The 17,790-nt window shown below is 44.3% G+C and overlaps 1 long non-coding RNA gene across 2 annotated transcripts in view; it reads right to left on the bottom strand.

Moving 5' to 3' along the window:
* Positions 1-2,700: 2,700 nt before the first annotated feature.
* Positions 2,701-17,790, bottom strand: part of LOC146403889 (uncharacterized) — a 32,694-nt gene continuing 17,604 nt past the window's right edge. The window contains exons 4-5 of one of the 2 annotated variants that reach the window (XR_014843098.1): positions 14,211-14,382; positions 2,701-4,988 (exon numbers count right to left, since the gene is read on the bottom strand). This is a non-coding gene — a long non-coding RNA (uncharacterized LOC146403889). Of the gene's footprint in view, positions 4,989-10,017; positions 14,383-17,790 lie in introns of those variants that run through there. The other variant, XR_014843097.1, reaches the window with a different exon arrangement.

The raw sequence follows: 17,790 nt of genomic DNA, 5'->3' as shown, positions 1-17,790 counted from the left end.
TCCTCAGTATTACTAATCATTAGGAAATGGAAATCAAAAGTGCAACGAGATTCCAACCCATACGCATTAGGATGGCTATTACAGAAAACAAACAAAACCAAACCAGAAAACAACAAGTGTTGATGAGGATGTGGAAAAATTGGAACACTAGTGCATTGCTGGGGGAATATAAAATGGTGTAGCCACTGTGGAAAATGGTATGGTGGGTCCTCAAAAGTTTAAGAAAAGATTACATTTACACTATAGTCTAGCAATTCCATCCAGACTTGTACACAAATGTTCATAGAAGTTTTATTCATAATAACCAAAACCTAGAAAACACTCAAATGTCTACCTACTAGTGAATCAATAAATGAAGTGTGTATATTCATTCAAAGAAATGTTACTTGGCAATAAAAATGAAAGATCTATTAATATATACAACAGCATGGATGAATCTCAGAAACATTGTGCCAAGGGAAAGAAGCTGGACTGAAAAGACAATATCATCTGATAACATTTTTTTGGCCACACCACAGCCTGCAGAATTCCCGGGCCAGGGATTGAACCCACACCACAGCAGTGACAATGCCAGATCCTTAACCTGCTGAGCCACCAGGAAACTCCTGTCTGATACCATTTATATGAAATGTTTTTAAAAAGTAAAAGTATAGAGACAAAAAATGATGCGTGGGTTTGGAGTAGGCAAAGGGACTGGTCACCATGGAACATTTCTGGGTGAAGTTCAACGCTAAAACTGAACTGCGAGGAACTGAATAACTGTATTAACTTACACAAATCATGGACTTATAAAAGTGAAATGGACAGATTTTATGGTGTGTAAATCATACCTCCATGAACTTATTTAAAAAAAAAAGGAAAAGGTAGCAAAATCCTATAATATTATTTGTTTTCAAGAGGAAAATATGCCATCTCTCTTTTTCCAGTGGCCCACACTCAACCCCAAGAAAAATAGCCTCATAAAATTTTTTTGTGGTGTCTGTGTGTTTGAGAGGAGAGTGATTCAGTTTTACTAAAATTTTTCAATACGTGTTTACAACTTGGTACTTTAATCACATATATTTATATTATTTATAAATATAATTATAAATGTATAAGTAATATATATTCTTTATAAATATAATTATAAATATTATAATATTTATAGTATATAAATATATTAAGCACCCTGTGATCACTTTTTTAAACTGTTTTATTATTAAATATAATTCACAGGCTGTACAAATTTGCCTATTTAAAATGTACAATTCAGTGGTCTTTAGTATGTTCACATAGTTGTGTTACCACAGTCCATTTTATTTTATGTACTTATTTTTATTGAAGTATAGTTGATTTATAATGTTGGGTTAATTTCTGCTGTACAGCAAAGTGACTCAGTTTTTTATACATATATATCCACTCTTTATAATCTTCTCCATCATGGTTCATCACAGGATATAGAATATAGTTTCGTGTGCTATACACACAGCTTGTTGTTGATCCATTCTGTATGTGATAGTTTGCATCTGCTAATCCCATCCTCCCGGGCCATCCTTCCACCTTGGCAACCACAAGTCTGTTCTCTGTGAGTCTGTTTCTGTTTCATAGATAAGTTCATTCACCACAGTCCATCTTAGAATATTTTCATTAACCCCAAAAGACACTCCTGTTTTGAAAACACAAGTATTTTTCACAAAAAGGCATGTGGTGTGTTGCCTAGAGTAGATTGCTTATTTTTAGTGAATGTGCAACTATTTGGAAAAGTGCTCAGTTTTGGAGTTCCCGTCGTGGCGCAGCAGAAACAAATCCAACTAGGAACCATGAGGTTGTAGGTTCGATCCCTGGCCTCGCTCAGTGGGTTAAGGATCTGGCGTTGCCGTGAGCTGTGGTGTGGGTGGCAGACTCGGCTCAGACCTGGTGTTGCTGTGGCTGTGGTGTAGGCCCGCAGCTGCAGCTCTGATTAGACCCCTAGCCTGGGAACCTCCATATGCTGCAGGTTCGGCCCTAAAAAGATAAAAAGACAAAAAAAAAAAGGGGGGGGGGCCTCAGTTTTAATATCTAATATGGTTACTGCTGTGGATGGAATCCACCCACACAAAAGCTTTTGAGGATTTTTGATAATCAGTGCAAAGGGTTTTGCAGACCCTAGGTCTGTCTACCCGTTACCTTGACTTTCTCAAGTCCCACGCATTTCCCGGCTCTCTGGTAACGCTGCTTTCTCTCCTGAAGCTCTTCATGGTAGGATTACCAGTAAATCCTCAATTTCAAGATCCAGTTCAGATTTTGCTTCTTATCTTATTCGAGCACGCTTAAGCCTCTGACATCTTGTCCTCTCCCTTCTAGAAACCTCCCTGGCTCCCTTGTTTGCCACGGCTACCCTCTCACTCTCCCTCCTTCCTGCCCCTCCCTGCCTCTTTACTCACCCCTTGCCCTCATGACCAACCCAGACTTCTCAGGCTTCCAACCCAGGTCCCCCGGCTCACTCCCCGGCCCTCCCTGGGGTGCCTCCTTGTCACTGCCAATGTATCCCAAGATTTCCAAATCTGCAGACCTTTCCCGGGCTGGGCGGCCCCACTTCTAAATGCGCCGTCCTGGCCCTCGAGCATCTCCAGCTGAACATGTCCAGCTGAAACTCATCAACTTCCTTTTCCCAAACTCAATTTTTTTCACTCGGGTTAATAATATTATTATCCATTCATTTGGAAACAATAAAAAAGGAAATGCAGAACAATAATTTGTTAAAACTTGTGAAGTTCTGGTCGAGCCCTTCTCTTCCCAGCCACCTCCCACGTGCACTAGGCCCTCAGATCCAGTTCTGGCCCCGCACAGCCCTCAGCTCTGTTCCTTGCTTCTCCTCCCCTCCTTCATGCTCATGCCATCCTTTTCCTAAACAACCACAACTGTTCTATCGGTCAGCCAGCCTGGCCTTTCAGAGGATTTTATATATCTCTCTCTGAAACCAAATATTAGTCATCCAATTGCAGAGATGTTTAAATGAAGAAAGACTGGGATATTTCAGGTGTGATTCCCAGGAGTTGATGGGGACAAACATGCTGGCTTTTCTGGTGCTAAATGGGAGTGTTGTAAGGCAGGCTGGGTCCAAGTTTAGTGAGGTTGACATTTGGCATCAAAAGCAATTCAGGGAGTTCCCGTCGTGACGCAGCGGAAACAAATCTGACTAGGAACCATGAGGTTTCAGGTTCGATCTCTGGCCTCGCTCCGTGGGTTAAGGATACAGCATTGCCGTGAGCTGTGGTGTATGTCTCAGATGAGGCTCAGATCTGATGCTGCTGTGGCTGTGGCGTAGGCCGGCAGCTGTAGCTCCGATTAGTCCCTAGCCTGGGAACCTCCATGTGCCGCAGGTGCGGCCCTAAAGAGGAAAAAAAAAAAAGTAATTCGCATCTCTCTGGTGATACCCTGAGAGACTTGGGGTGGTGTCTTCCATCTGAAAGATGAGCAATTTGAAATGTACAAAGTCGAACGTGCTCGTGTCTGTTGTTACTTTGGATTTGAAAATTCTTCCATGCTTCCTTCTCGCCTGTGGGATAAGCTCATGGACTTTCACCAGGCTTGTGCACAAAATTCTTCACCATTTGGCCCCCTGACCTTTCCAGCTGTGCCTCTCGCCACCCCCAGGTTCTGCCCTGTTTCTGGGTAACGTTCTGCTGCACGGTGCCTCTGCTCTCTGTCTGGCGTGGCTGTACCCTCTGCCAGCAGAGCCCATCCTGGGGGCCTTTTGGCTTTCCTAGGTCTCTTCTTTTTTTTTTGCCTGCACTTGCAGCACATGGAAGTTCTCAGGCCAGGGATCGAAGATCGAATCTGAGCCACAGCTGCAACAACGCAGGATCCTCAACCCACTACACCGGGGCCTGGGATCAAACCTGCACTGCAGAGAGAAGGCCAGGTCCTTAACCCACTGCACTACAGTGGGAACTCCCTCCCAGGTCTCTTCCTAAGGGTCACATCCTCTCTGAGACCTTCCTGGCCTCTCAGCCCAAGGCACCTCTTGCCTATTTATCCTGCAAACTCAGAGATGCATTTGAATTACCCTTTGCACACCTGACCACACTGCAGGTAACAGTCTGGTCTCTCTTTCGCCAGCAGACAGTGAGCGTGGGCTGTCTCTCCTCTGCCCCCAGCGCGTCAAGCTCATAGTGGCTGTGGATTATTTGGGCTGGGGGTGGGTGGTGGCATCAGAATGGACCCACAGCAGAGGACCTCATCTCTCTTCACAGTTCAGTCAAGGTGTGAATATTGAACTGCATCATCCTCGAGGAAATAGGCACAAAATAAACAATTCTAGCCAGAGAGATGACACGACATCAACCTCCCTCTGAGGGATCAAGGAACGTTCCTTGTGGTTTGTCTGCATCTTCTCCAAGGTCAGAGAGACGGAGAAGGATGCGGAGAGAGAAGGGGATGCTGAGGTGAAAGAAGTGATGGGCCAAGCAAAGGAAAGCCAGGCATGTTACCTGGAGGGAGGTCCTGAAGGGGACAAGGGGTAGAAAAACAAAAAGAGAAAGGATTGTGGGAAAGAGTGGACAGAAACAAGGGCAAGAGAATAGCCAATTTGCTGCCAATAAGGAGCTCCAGGGAAAAAGAAATACAGGAATGAGAGGAAACCTGACAGGATGCAGCTTCACAATTCTTTGCAGAGCTGGAGCTCACGCCGGCTTCTCTATATTGTCTCTGGTGTGTGTGCCCACCCCCACCCCACCCCCCGACCCCACATCCACACGGCACCTCTCTAAGAGGCACTTCTGGGTCAAAAGGCCAGAGGGGCCACCCCGCCCCCCGCTGGGATGGCGAGCTGTCTTTTCTGGAGGTGTGTGCCACTGTGAGAACAAAGCCAGCTGCCCGCCCCCAGGCGTTTGATACAATGGTTCCAATAATTATGAGTTTGGTTTGATGCTGTTGAGACGCCTATAGAACCCCAGTTGCTGCAGTCAATTTCTTCCTTCTGTGTTTTAATAAGATCCGATGACAAATCGGAGAATCAGAAAGAACTCCTGTTCAAAAAACATACAAGACATCAAGGCAACAGTTGGTAATCGCTTTGGTTGGAGACCAACCAACAGAGCAATACGTTTAATCATAATTTTTATTTTTATTTATTTATTTATTTTGTCTTTTGTCTTTTTAGGGCTGCACCTGCAGCATATGGAGGTCCCCAGGCTAGGGGTCAAATCAGAGCTGTAGCTGCTGGCCTACGCCAGAGCCACAGCATCGCGGGATCCGAGCCACATCTGCGACCTATACCAACAGCTCACAGCAAGTCTGGATCCTTAGTCCAACTGATCGAGGCCAGGGATCGAACCTGCATCCTCATGGATGCTAATCAGATTCATTTCTTCTAAGGCCATGATGGGACCTCCTAATCATAACTTTTTAAATTGTAGCAGAACATGAGCTTATAAATTCCTCATTTTATTAACAAAAATAATTTTTTCTCCAGAATTGGAACTTTATTTATAGGCTACATATGGAATGGAATATATCCAATCTGGAGGCAAACATTTGTGATCATGTTTTAAAAGTAAAATATGCTTTCTCATTGAACTCACCAGAAATACTTGCCTGGTTTTCAAAGACGACACCACATCTAATCATTTTAAAGTCAGCAGAAGAGATGGGAAACCAAATATTTTGTAAAGACATGATTATAAGAACTTTCATTTTCTTTGTGTTGGTTGGTTTGTTTTGTGACCACACCTGTGGCACATGGAAGTTCCCGGGCCAGGAACTGAACTCCTGAATGCCGGATCCTTTGACCCACTGTGCCACAGGGGGACGTCCTAACGTGCATTTTTAAAGGATGCTCCACCTTTCATTCAGACCTGCAGAGAAATCTGGAATGTTAGGCTCCATTTCTCTTTTTTGGCCCTCTGCACACCACACTGTTAACTAAGCGTTTAGCAACAAGCAGCTTCACAAGTTTCATCACTGACGTAAGGCTTCACCTGTGATTGTCCTCAGTGACATCTATCACCAGCAGCCCTGCCTATCGGTTAAGAGCAAGGACTGGCCTCCACTGCCCGGGCGCCCCCTCCAGCTGTGCCTGCTGTGTAGCTGTGGCCGGCGGCTGGGTCTCTCTGGCCAGTCGCAGGGTTTCTGTGCCAGTTGAGGGAGCTGCCGCACCCACAGCAGGCCTGCCACATGGTGAGCCCTACACGTGAGCTGTTACAGAAAGTGCTAGACTGAGCCGCTTCCTATTCGGAGGCGCCCAGAACAACTGGGGGGCACCTGGAGGTGCCCTGGACAGTCGCTGCCCTGCAGGGACCTGTGGTCTTTCCAGCAGCTCCTCCCCCATCAGGGCTCTGCTTGGCGAACACGGAAGGTCCCTGCTGGGTCCGTCACACGCTGCTTAGCTGCAGTTTGCAGTGTGACCCTAAGAGCTCCACAGCCTCAATCTTGCAGGGCAGCACACCAGCCCACAGACCTACACGTTCTCTGGGATGAGCCACCACTGCCCTGTAAGAGCCGGAGGTTCCTCACCCTCGTCCTATTCCACACAGGCATCAGTTGAACCTGAGAACGAGAGCCAGGCTTCACATTGGCTGGAAGCAGGACCCCAAGGTCAAGAAGAATAACTACTTAAATCTTCCAAAGATCTCCCCCTTTCTCTCCGTCGCCGACGACAGCATTTCAGGTTTATTAGACAGTTTGTCTATTCACGTTATTCATGTGAAACAAACCCTGGGTGTGTCCCTTTTGGAGAAGCCCATAAATCAACAAAGCTATACATAGAAAGAGCGATTTGCTCAGAGCCAGCAGCTCCCCGCAGATAGCGCTCGGCCAGATATCGGCCAAGAAAGGAAACGCTGTGCTTCCTTAGTTTTCTCACACCCGAAGCTTCCAAGTCAATACACGTTCTCCATACAGTTGACTATCCAAATAAATATCCACAAACCACCCGGATTTTTATCAGGGCTTAGCTTTGTGTCATTACAATGTTGGTAATGGTGGAGCCCATTCCTTTGAAATACCAGTATTGCATGTATTTATTTTTTTAGTCTTAACATTAGAGGTAATTTAGGAATGGCATCTTTAAATAAGAGTTATCACATACTGCAATGAATGGGGAAAAGCAAAATATTGTTTACACGTGCTTCGAAAAATTATACATGCAATTGAGGTTTAATCTGTTGGACCAGCCCTTAAAAACAGATGGCATTCGTGTCATGCTGCAGTTTGTCCCGTCTCCTTACTGAGGTCATGATCACCTGTGAAAATACAGAAAGCATCCCTCCTAGTCTGTTTCCTCATGGGGACATGCAGCATTTCTCCTCTGGTTTTCCACAGTTTTCTGTCTTGAAGGAAAGGTGGTTAGGAGTTCCCTGGCGGCCTAGTGGGGTAAGGATCTGATGTTGTCTCAGCAGCGACTCTCTAGTTACTGCTGTGTGGGTTCCATCCCTGGCCCCAGAACTTCTGTGCGCCTCAGCCGTGGCCCAAAAAAAACAAAAAACAAAAAAACTGGATATAAGCCTAAATTTTGTGGGATAAAGAGCTGTGATCCAGAGTTCTACCCCCGTCTCTCCAGTGACACAGGCCCTTTTTGGTTTAAATCCACCTGAGCTGACATCTTTTTCACAAAAGAGACTGGGCCATCACATCACAGTTGGCCCACAGAACCGTGTGACAACTGGCTTCTCCTTGCCTTTTGAAGATTCCGTAAGAGATCTCTCACTCCACACTTTGGCACAAGGTAACGCCTTGTCTGGAATTTCCTTCCCTTTTCTTTGCTTGAATAATACCTATTCATTCTCCAAGAATCAGCCAAGACTACACCACTCCTGAGAACCCTCACCCCCCCACCCCGACCCCATCCCGGCTCCCTGACCCTGGCCCTCTAACAGCTGTCAGCACAATACGCCCCAGCTGCCTGCACACTGGGGGGCTCCCTCTAAACCACAGGCTACGGAGGCTGGGATCAGGCCTTCTCCTTGCTGGAGCTCCAGAATCATTTACTCACATGTGTGAAAGAAAAAGCCTCAAAGGAGACAGAAGAGAACTTGTTATCTTAGTTTAATTGAAAATGTGCTCATGTATTTTAGAAAGCTCACTCCCTTCGGCTCAGTAGCAGGGAGTGAATTGGGCGAGGCCAGGCTTGGATGCACAGAGACCAGTCGCAGTCATTAGGCAAGAAATGATGACATCATGAATCACGAGAGTGGGGGTGGGGCGGGGGGAAGTGACAGGTTCAAGCCACTCAGAAGACAGGACGGAGTTGGAGGGAGTGTGGGCACAGAGGGGAAAGAAGTCCGGGTGACTCAAAGTGTGACTCGAGGTAAGGGAAACCCACAAGGAAAATGAGTTTGGAGTTAAAGAAGTTAGGTTTTTTTCCCTTTTCTGAATTAAAAAAAAAAAATTGAAATACAATTCATGTACCATAATATTCACCCTTTTAAAATACACAGTTTGGGTTGTTTTCACTTCTTGTCTCTTAAGAATAACGCTGCTGTGGACGTGGGTGTATAAGCTGTTGTGTACACATGTATTTTCAGTTCTCTTGAGTATCTACCTAAGACTGGAATTGCTGGGTTATACGGTAACCCTGTGTTTAACATTTTGAGAAACTGCCAAATTGTCTTCCAAAGTGGCTGCATCATTTTCCACTCCAACCAGTAGTGGAGGAGGTGCCAGTTTCTCTCTATCCTTGCCAACACTTGTTATTGTCTGGCGTTTTGACTGTAGCCAGGCTGGTAGTTGTGAACTGGTATCTCATTGTGGTTAATATTTGCATCTTCCTAATGACTAATGATGTTGAGCATTTTGGCCATCTGTATATCTTCTTTGGATAAGTGTCTATAGAGATCATAAGCTCATTTTATTTTATTTTTTTTTTAGATGGAGAACAAAATTTTATTCTAAAATTACATTTGGAGTTCCCGTTGTGGTTCAGTGGTTAATGAATCTGACTAGGAACCATGAAGTTGCGGGTTCGATCCCTGGCATCACTCAGTGGGTTAAGGATCTGGCATTGCCGTGAGCTGTGGTTGGATCCCGCGTTGCTGTAGCTGTGGCGTAGGCTGGCAGCTGTAGCTCCGATTAGACTCCTAGCCTGGGAACCTCCATATGCCGCAGGTGTGGCCCTTAAAAGCAAAAAAAAAAAAAGGAAAAAGAAAAAAAGAAAATCACAGGTTGGCTACTGCTGAATATTTAGATATACATGTAGATTGCTTTTAACCTAAAGGTAAATTCATTATCAAGGAATACAAACAAATTTAAACCTTCCTATGGCCTACTTTACATGGGTTTATTTGTCCTTTTTTATGAGTTGTAGGAGGTCTTTACATATTCTGGATACTAAACTTTTATCAGATACATGATTTACGAAGATTTCCTTCCATTCTGTGTGTTGCCTTTTTACTCACTTTATAATGTCCTTTTTTGAATGGATATTATTTTATTTTGCCTGCACCTCCCCCCCATAATGTCCTTTTAAACAGTTTAATTTTGATGAAGTCTGACTGATCTATTTTTCTTTTGTTGTTGTGCTTTTGGTGTTACAACTAAGAAATCATTGCCTAAATCCAAGATCATGAAGATTTAAGCACACATTTTATGGCTAAGAGTTTATAGGTTTAACCCACATTTGGAGTTGACTTTATCCGTGGTGTGAGAAAGAGGCTCAGCGTCATTCTGGGGGATGGATGCAGAGATGTTCAGCAGCATTTGTGGAAAACACTGTTCTTTCCCCAACTGGATGGTCTCGGTACCCTTGTCCAAAACCAGTTGACCATAAATGTATGGATTCAATTCTGGACTCTCAATTTTATTTATTTTTTATTTATTTATTTATTTTTGGTCTTTTTAGGGCCGCATCCTTGTCCTATGGAAATTCCCAGGCTAGGGGTCTAATCAGAACCACAGCTGCTGGCCTACACCACAGCCACAGCAACGCCAGATCCGAGCCACGTCTGCAACCTTCACCACAGCTCATGGCAACACCAGATCCTTAACCCACTGAGCGAGGCCAGGGATCAAACCCGTGTCCTCATGGATACTAATCGGGTTCATTAACTGCTGAGCCACAATGGGAATGCCTCAGTTTTATTATATTTATCCACATGTCTTCATGCCAATACTGCACAATCTTATTTACTGTAGTGTTTCAGAAAGTTTTTCTTTTTTTAGTTTTTGTTTTTATTTTTTGTTTTTTAGGGCTGCAGGTAGAGCATATGGAAGTTCCCAGGCTAGGCGTTGAATAGGAGCAAAAGCCACAGCCACAGCAACATAGGATCCTTAACCCACTGACTGAGGCCAGGAGTAGGACCTGCATCCTCAGGGGTACTAGTCAGATTCATTACCGCTGAGCCCAATGGGAACTCCCAAAGAAACCGGCACAACATTTTAAATCAACTATACATTAATTGTAAAGAAATTTTTAAAAGGAACGGATAGTTACTATGAACATTTTAGGCCAAAGTTAGAGTTGAGATCATACACCTATTGATCGTTTAAACCATCTATCACCAGACTTTGATTTATAGGAATGGAAACCTGAAGCGACCACCTTAGAATGGTTTTTGAGGCCACATTTTAAGAAAATTAACCTAATTAATGGCATGTTTACAGAGAGGCAGAAGAATTTGGAAGTGCCTATCCCTTTCCTCTTGATTTTTTTCATACTTGACATTCCACGTACCCCCCCAGAGCAGGCTCACATCTGCTCTGTGTTTTACTGCTGTTGATACGGGCGCTCCAAAGTCAACAGGTGTTTTCTGATGTCAGAGTCTTTCGTGTTTCCTTTGGATGCATTCCAGTGCTGGAGAGAGACAAGTTTGCTGAAGTGGCTTATCTCTTTCGTAGGACCCACTGGCTAGGAGATGCCTGAGGCCCTGTTGCCAGGGAATCCAGACAGTTCTTCAAGTTTCCAGGTCTGAGTTCCAGGTAGCGTGTGTGGTGTGATGGGCACCAGGCCGTGTCCACATGGAAACCGACAGAAACATTTTGACTCACGACTTTGGTCTCTGGCAATATCTAGAAATTGTTTTTCAAGAGGAAATAGATATAGCGCGTGGTGGTCCTTCTTCCTTGATTTCTTACAAAACTTTCGGTCCAGAGATCCACTGAGAATTTGAACTTTGAACATCTATCATTATGTTTAAGCACACAGCACAAAGCACAAGACTTTGTCCATTCTGATTAAAAAAAGCCATCTTGCAGGCCAGCCAACTTATTTATTTCTACTAGGAACCAGGCATATTAAAAGAAAAATTCCTAGATCCATCAGAAAAATAATTAAGATACGTAGCTAGGTTAAGACCTTTATGTCCACCGAAGTATCTCCTGTGCTTAGCTACCTCTTTATTGCAAAGACATGCTTGGCTTTCACTAGATGAAGCTTAATTGCTCTAACTTCTTAATTTAAGTTGTAGATTATATTATTCTCCTTCTCAGCATCATTAAAGAAGACCTTCCCAAAGCAGGAAAATATTTTTTGGTGTATTGTTTTGTTTTGTTTTGTTTTTTGCTTTTTAAGGCTGCACCCACGGCATATGGAAGTTCCCAGGCTAGGGGTCCAATAGGAGCTGCACTTGCCAGCCTCCATCACATCCACAGCAATGCAGGATCTGAGCTGCATCTGTGACCTATGCCACAGCTCACGGCAACGCTGGATCCTTAACCCACTGAGCGAGGCCAGGGATTGAACCCAAGTCCTCATGGATCCCAGTTGGGCTTGTTACTGCTGAACCACAGCAGGAACTCCTGGTATATTGTTAAAAGTAAAACACAGCCTACATACAGAACTGATTTGGGGACTGTGAGCATTTTTCTCCTCTTCTAAGTGGCCCTGCTCCTTGTCAGCTGGGAACGCTTTTCACATCTGGAGTTGTTCTATTGGGAGTTCTCTGGTGGCCTAGCGGTTAAGGATTGGGTATTGTCACTGCTGTGGCAAAGGTTCGATCCAAGACCCGGAATTTTTGCGTGCCGTGGTTGTGGCCAAAAAAAGAATCATTTTACTGAATTGCTCAGTGACAATCACACTGGTTTTCCTCTCATAATCATAAGCTTACACTGTTGTCATAAATATCAAAATTCGAACATACTTAAAGGCCTGATTTCACAGGCTTGAGTAGAGAGAAGGGCCCATCTTCCTGGGTGTTTGAGTTGAACCAGTGCGCCTATACAGGTGAGCTGCAGAGAACAAAGCTGGGAAGGCCAGGACATCAACCCGCTTGTAATGTCCACAGATCACATCAAAGGGCACTTGTAAAGGGCACCATTTACAGACTAACTGGAAGGAAAGCACTATTCCTGAGCTTTCAGGTTGCCTGCTATGAGATTTCTGGCAGAGGCAGGCCAGGCTTCCAGATTTCTGGTTTATTCCTGGCTGTGCTTGGTACCCTGGGCGGGACTAGCTCTACCTGGGCTGCCTTAGAGCAAGTCAGCAGAGAGAAAGCCCTGCACTCAACGGGCTCTGGGTGACACCCCTTCTCCTGGCAGGCCTTCCCCTGCACAGCCCCCCACATTATCATCTCCTATGGGGTGGGGTGCAGGCCCTCTGACCACCCGCTTCCTTGGGGGACTTGGCCCCCACCCACCATCCCCTCTCCCTCCCTCCCTGCCTGTGGTGGTTTTAAACAGTGTCTCTAGCCCTGTCATCTCTCAGTTTTAGTGACTCTTTCGTCCCTACTGACCTGCGCTGTCACCACTTGTGCCAAAATCTGACAGACAGTCTGTGTCTCTTGGACCTTTAAACATTCCTCAGACCTACTCTGGGAGTAAGGAGAAGGTCTTCCACCGGCGTGATAATGGATTGTTGGGAGAAGGTCTGTTTGGGCCAATTCATTATCACGCCGGTGGAATAGGGCAATATGGCTGGTTTGGGGCGGGGCTTACTTGATGCTTATTTTAGAGAAAGCCTGTCACAGAATGGTAGAAAGGCCATCCTTCTGGGGTGGATGTGGAGATGCCAGATTCCAGGGCTGCTCCTAGTTAAGGGCATCTTGGCTGAAAGCCACCAAACACTGTGAACACCAGGATGAGGTGGCAGGTGCACCTCACTGTAGCACAGCTCCCCACGGGGTGTGTTTCTAGCATGTTTGCACTGGGGACAACATCCCGTGTTTTACGTCACAGACATGGCCCAGAGGGCTTCTTCCTCGGGGTCACGTCGGTTGCGTCTCTGCTTCCAGGGACAGGAGGCTCCACCCCACTCCCCTTCCTTCTGCGGGGAGAGCAGAGGTGCACTTATTTCCACTATTTCAGACAACATCGGCAAGGAGAACACGCCATCCGGCTGGTCTTCCCTTCACTGATGCCTGATGGGCAACGGGACCCCTGGACGCAGCGGAATTGCTGTTCTTGGAGAATCCGGCATTTTCTGCCTTTCTTCTTCCAAACTCCTCGATCCAGCACGCCTAGCTTATGTGGTACTCTCCAGGTCCTTCCCTGTACAGCCTTCTGAGAGAGAGCGAAGATGCCGGGAGCCTGCTGAGATGCTGGGACTGCATCTCCTTACTGCTGATGCTCAGCAGCTCACAGGTACCGCTGCTCTCCTGAGTAATCTGCGCTTTCAGAACACGCCTTTTCTCTTTCGTCTTGAAGTGTAGGTTTTTTCATTGTTATTATTTAGTATATAGGAGCAGGTACTTAAATACATGTCTTTAGCCAGGTTATTTTATTTTGGCGAGATAAACGAAACAGTAATCAAAGGAGGGCACTGATTAGTGTTATCTTAAAACAGATCTGGAATCTACTTCTAAGTCCCAAGTGTCCCCGGCATTGCTGAGCCCTCTCAGCCCTCCGCAGTGGAGTGGACGGAAGGAAGATAGCCACACTGTGCCCTCCAAGAGCCTCTACTGACACGTTAACCAGCCCTGTCACAGACCACCTTCCTGGCAATGGCACTGGGTGGGGGGGCAGTTCATCCTCCAGCTGTGCATTTACCTCTGTCAACCAGGTTCCCGTCTGCGGGGTGGGTACCATAGAATGGAGCGAAAACGTACCAAGTTTAGTTAAAGGTTTCGTGTGAACTCTGCCAGGGTCAACCCTGGGGTCAGTGTAAGCGCATCAAATTACTGCTAAGGGGTCCACCACTGCACTGCCCACAGCCACCAGACCACCGGCTGCTGGCACTGTTATGACGTGCTTTAGACAGGAGGCTCCGAGCGACTGCCCAAGGTCACACACATAAATGGCAGGCCAAGCTTTGAAATCAGGCTATTAAACATTGGATGTAGGTGACACTTGCTTCTCTCCCGAGTGTGTAGTGTGTGACTTACTGTAATGCGAATGCACAGGGTCTGAGCTGCTTCTCACAGGACGTGGTCTTGGTGCAGGAATTGTGGGTACAGCGGCGGCTGCTCGCCCCCAAGTTTCTTTTTCTTCTAACGATGAAAGTCGTACTGTTTGGTACCTCTGTAGGCGAACACCAAGCCAGCCTGACAACTGAAACTGAAGCAGTGTCAGTGATTGGTTACCCTTGTGACCCAGGAAAAAATTATAGATATAGTTATATGTTAAGTATAATATAAACTATAAATTTATTATTATATATATAAAATAATATGAAATCATGTTATATATAAAATTATATATATCCCAATCTAAAAACAAAAACTACTAAATTTCATAGAAAACCCACAGATCTCCAAGTATGTCTCAGATTTCCAAAGGTCCATAGATGCTACTCTGAAAAACACCAGACAATCATATGAATTTACTCTGTTTACCAAAAGCTCTCTTGCCTTCAAGGAGTTCACTGGGGTGTGATAAAAATATACCTGTTACCCAATGGAGTCCTGCCAGGAAGGGCAATATTTTCTTATAAATGTTAAATAAATGACCAAACCTATATTGCTAAAGATGAGTGGAAGTAAATTAAAAATGAGCCAATACAGTTTTCAAATGAACCAAGAAATCTCAATGTTTTCGATTGGAATTGAATTCGTGTGAATTTTTTTCGTTTGTTTGTGTGTTTGGCTTCTTGGAGCCGCACCTGCGGCATATGAAATTTCCCACGCTAAGGGTGGAATAGGAGCTACGGCCGCTGACCTATGCCACAGCCACAGCTGCAGGGATCCGAGCCGCATCTGCAGCCTACACCGCAACTCATGGCAACTCGGGATCCTTCACCCATTGAGCGAGGCTGGAATTGAACATGCATCCTCATGGATACTAGTCGGGTTGGTTACTGCTGAGCCACAATGGGAACGCCTCATGTGAAATTTTAAATGCCTGGCTTTTATCACTGGAAGGAAAAATCTGTGGAGAAGCTTCATGTACTGCATTATTTTGCTCATCCTCTCCGGTATTTTTCATTTCATGGTGGTAAACATTGTAGATCACTTCCACTACAGGAGCGCTATGCCTGATATTATTCCAAATGGTGTGTGTGACGTGAGTGGCGGCGCAAATACCTAGTTTGGTAGTAAGTTGTACTCCAGGAAAGGCAAAGAATGCCGGAACGCACTGAGGATGCTGAAAAATGGATGAAGAGAGTTTTCACGTTTCAGAGAATCCTCAAACGTTTCACCTTGTGCTAGGTCACCTGCAAAGCTAGACGAATCAAGGGCTAAGGTGAGGACGTAGGACTAAAGATCCAAGACGGTCATTAGGTGCAGCTTTTGGTTCAAGATTTGAGGACCATTCTCAAACTGTCCCTCATTTATCCAAAGCCAATCAGTCTATAGAAAGAGCTGGACCTACTCTCGGGATGGGCTGGAGGGTACAGGGTTTTTTGTTTTATGCTTTTCTCTTCTTTAGTAGACTTATATTCCCTAGGGTACATTAACTGATGGTTTAAAAAAATACAATCCCTCAATGGCAGGAGGTCACAAACAAAAATGAAGTTGATTCAAAACACTATGCTCAGTCTTGCCATAATGTGTAGGTTTAGGTTTTTAATGTAAAATCACTTTTAAAATTACTTCTGTGTGTTTATAAATGTATATATATAATGTTTAATATACCAGTGATCAAATTGACAACTATTGCAATAATAAAGGATATACACACAAATGATTGAATTCTGTTCTGTTCTCTATCATGTGTTTGGTTCTGTAACTGTCTACCTGGAGTCAAATATAGATTCTTCTCTGCTGCAGTTGCATTTCTTTTCTTTCAAGAAAAACAAAGAACAATACCTCCAAAGTTTCCCTGACTACTTCCCAGTAGGTTCTAGAGGGACCGACTGCATCCCTGACCTGAAGAGCTGTCTGAGTTGTAGTAAGGACTTTTCTCATTGGATGTTGTGGCTCAAATCTATAAACCTGCCCCCCTTGGTATCAGTTTAATTGAAAGCCACCTTCACTTAACGGTCATTTTGAATGTAACTATGAGGCAGAGATTCCATTTTTTCCCAGGGGTTTTATATTCTCAGTAGAGATGGTTTCAGTTTTTTATGTTATGGACAACACGAAATGAGTGAAATACTGACTAAATGTCTAGTGCCACCTATTGGTAGTCAAGTATACATTGATTCTTGGTGACTTTTTTTTTTTTTGTCTTTTTGCCTTTTCTAGGGCCCCTCCTGCGGCATATGGAGGCTCCCAGGCTAGGGGTCGAAACAGAGCTGTTGCTGCCGGCCTACACCACAGCCAGAGCAGCGCCAGATCCGAGCCACGTCTGCGACCTACACTACAGCTCATGGCAACACCGGATCCTTAACCCACTGAGCAAGGCCAGAGATCGAACCCAAAACCTCATGGTTCCTAGTCGGATTCGTTAACCACTGAGCCACAACGGGAACTCAGACATTTCTATTAAAGAGTAAGTAGGGGTGATTTCGACTCCTTTTTTCCAGTTTCTATGCCCATGTGCACACTTTATGATAACCTGTATATTTAGATATTGATCATAATAATTATTACTTTAAATAATTTAATAATTAATACTTTAAAGTTATTATTAATACTTTAAAATTATTCAGTTTCACCATTCCCTTAAAGTGACAAGCTGCTTTTCAATAGTAAAATGAAAAAGGCAGAAAGACTCTGGAGTCCAAGGAGGAAACCTGACTTTTTCACATTAAAACAATGCCTTGTCTTGAAACCCACATTGCCCACAACACAAAGTAACCTGATCATGCACTACTACTTTGAAAACAGCCTTTAGATTTTCTCACTGACATTTAAGAGTTTGAAATAACAGTCATTTAAATTCAGTTATTCATCTGTACTAAGAATAAATAAGCCACAAATTGTGCTGAGCCAACTGGATTTCCACATACAAAGGAATGAATAAAACCGAACCCTACCTCACACCATAAACAACAATAATGAACTCAAAATGGATTGAACACTTAACTAAATATAGTCTATACATACAATAAAATATTATTCAGCCTTTAAAAGGAAGGAAATTTTGACCCATACTTCAACAGATAGACTTTGAGAGCACTATGCTAAGTGATACAAGCCAGTCACGAAAAGACAAATATTCTACTTTTAGGAGGTAGTCAAATTCATGGAACAAAAAGCAGAAGGATGGTTGACAGAGGCTTCCGGGGGCCTGGGGGTGGTGTTGTTCTAAAATTTCTGTTTTGAAACTTGAGGAGAGTTCTGGATATTTAGTTGCACAGCAGTGTGAATATACTTCCACTCAACTCTACACTTAAAAATAGTCAAAATGGTAAATTGTATGTTATGTGTTTTATCGCAGTTAAAAATAAATAAATTCTAAGAAATGGAGCAAGTGTAAATGTAAGAGCTAAAATTATAAAATTCATGAAAGAAAACATAGGTCTAAACCACCATGATTTGGATTTTGGGAAATAGCTTCTTAAAGTGACACCAAAAGCTCAAGCAGCCAATGAGAAAAGAGACAAAAATGGACTTCATCAAAATTAACCAATTTTTTGTG

This window comes from Sus scrofa, chromosome 4 (genome assembly GCF_054392235.1).
Source record: "Sus scrofa isolate SSC_HxYL_T2T_F1_AM1 chromosome 4, Sscrofa_HxYL_maternal_Yorkshire_Landrace_v2.0, whole genome shotgun sequence".
NCBI classification, from domain to species: domain Eukaryota; kingdom Metazoa; phylum Chordata; class Mammalia; order Artiodactyla; family Suidae; genus Sus; species Sus scrofa.
Note: the sequence above shows the minus strand (reverse complement) of the source record. Positions and strands in the feature narration are given on the sequence as shown.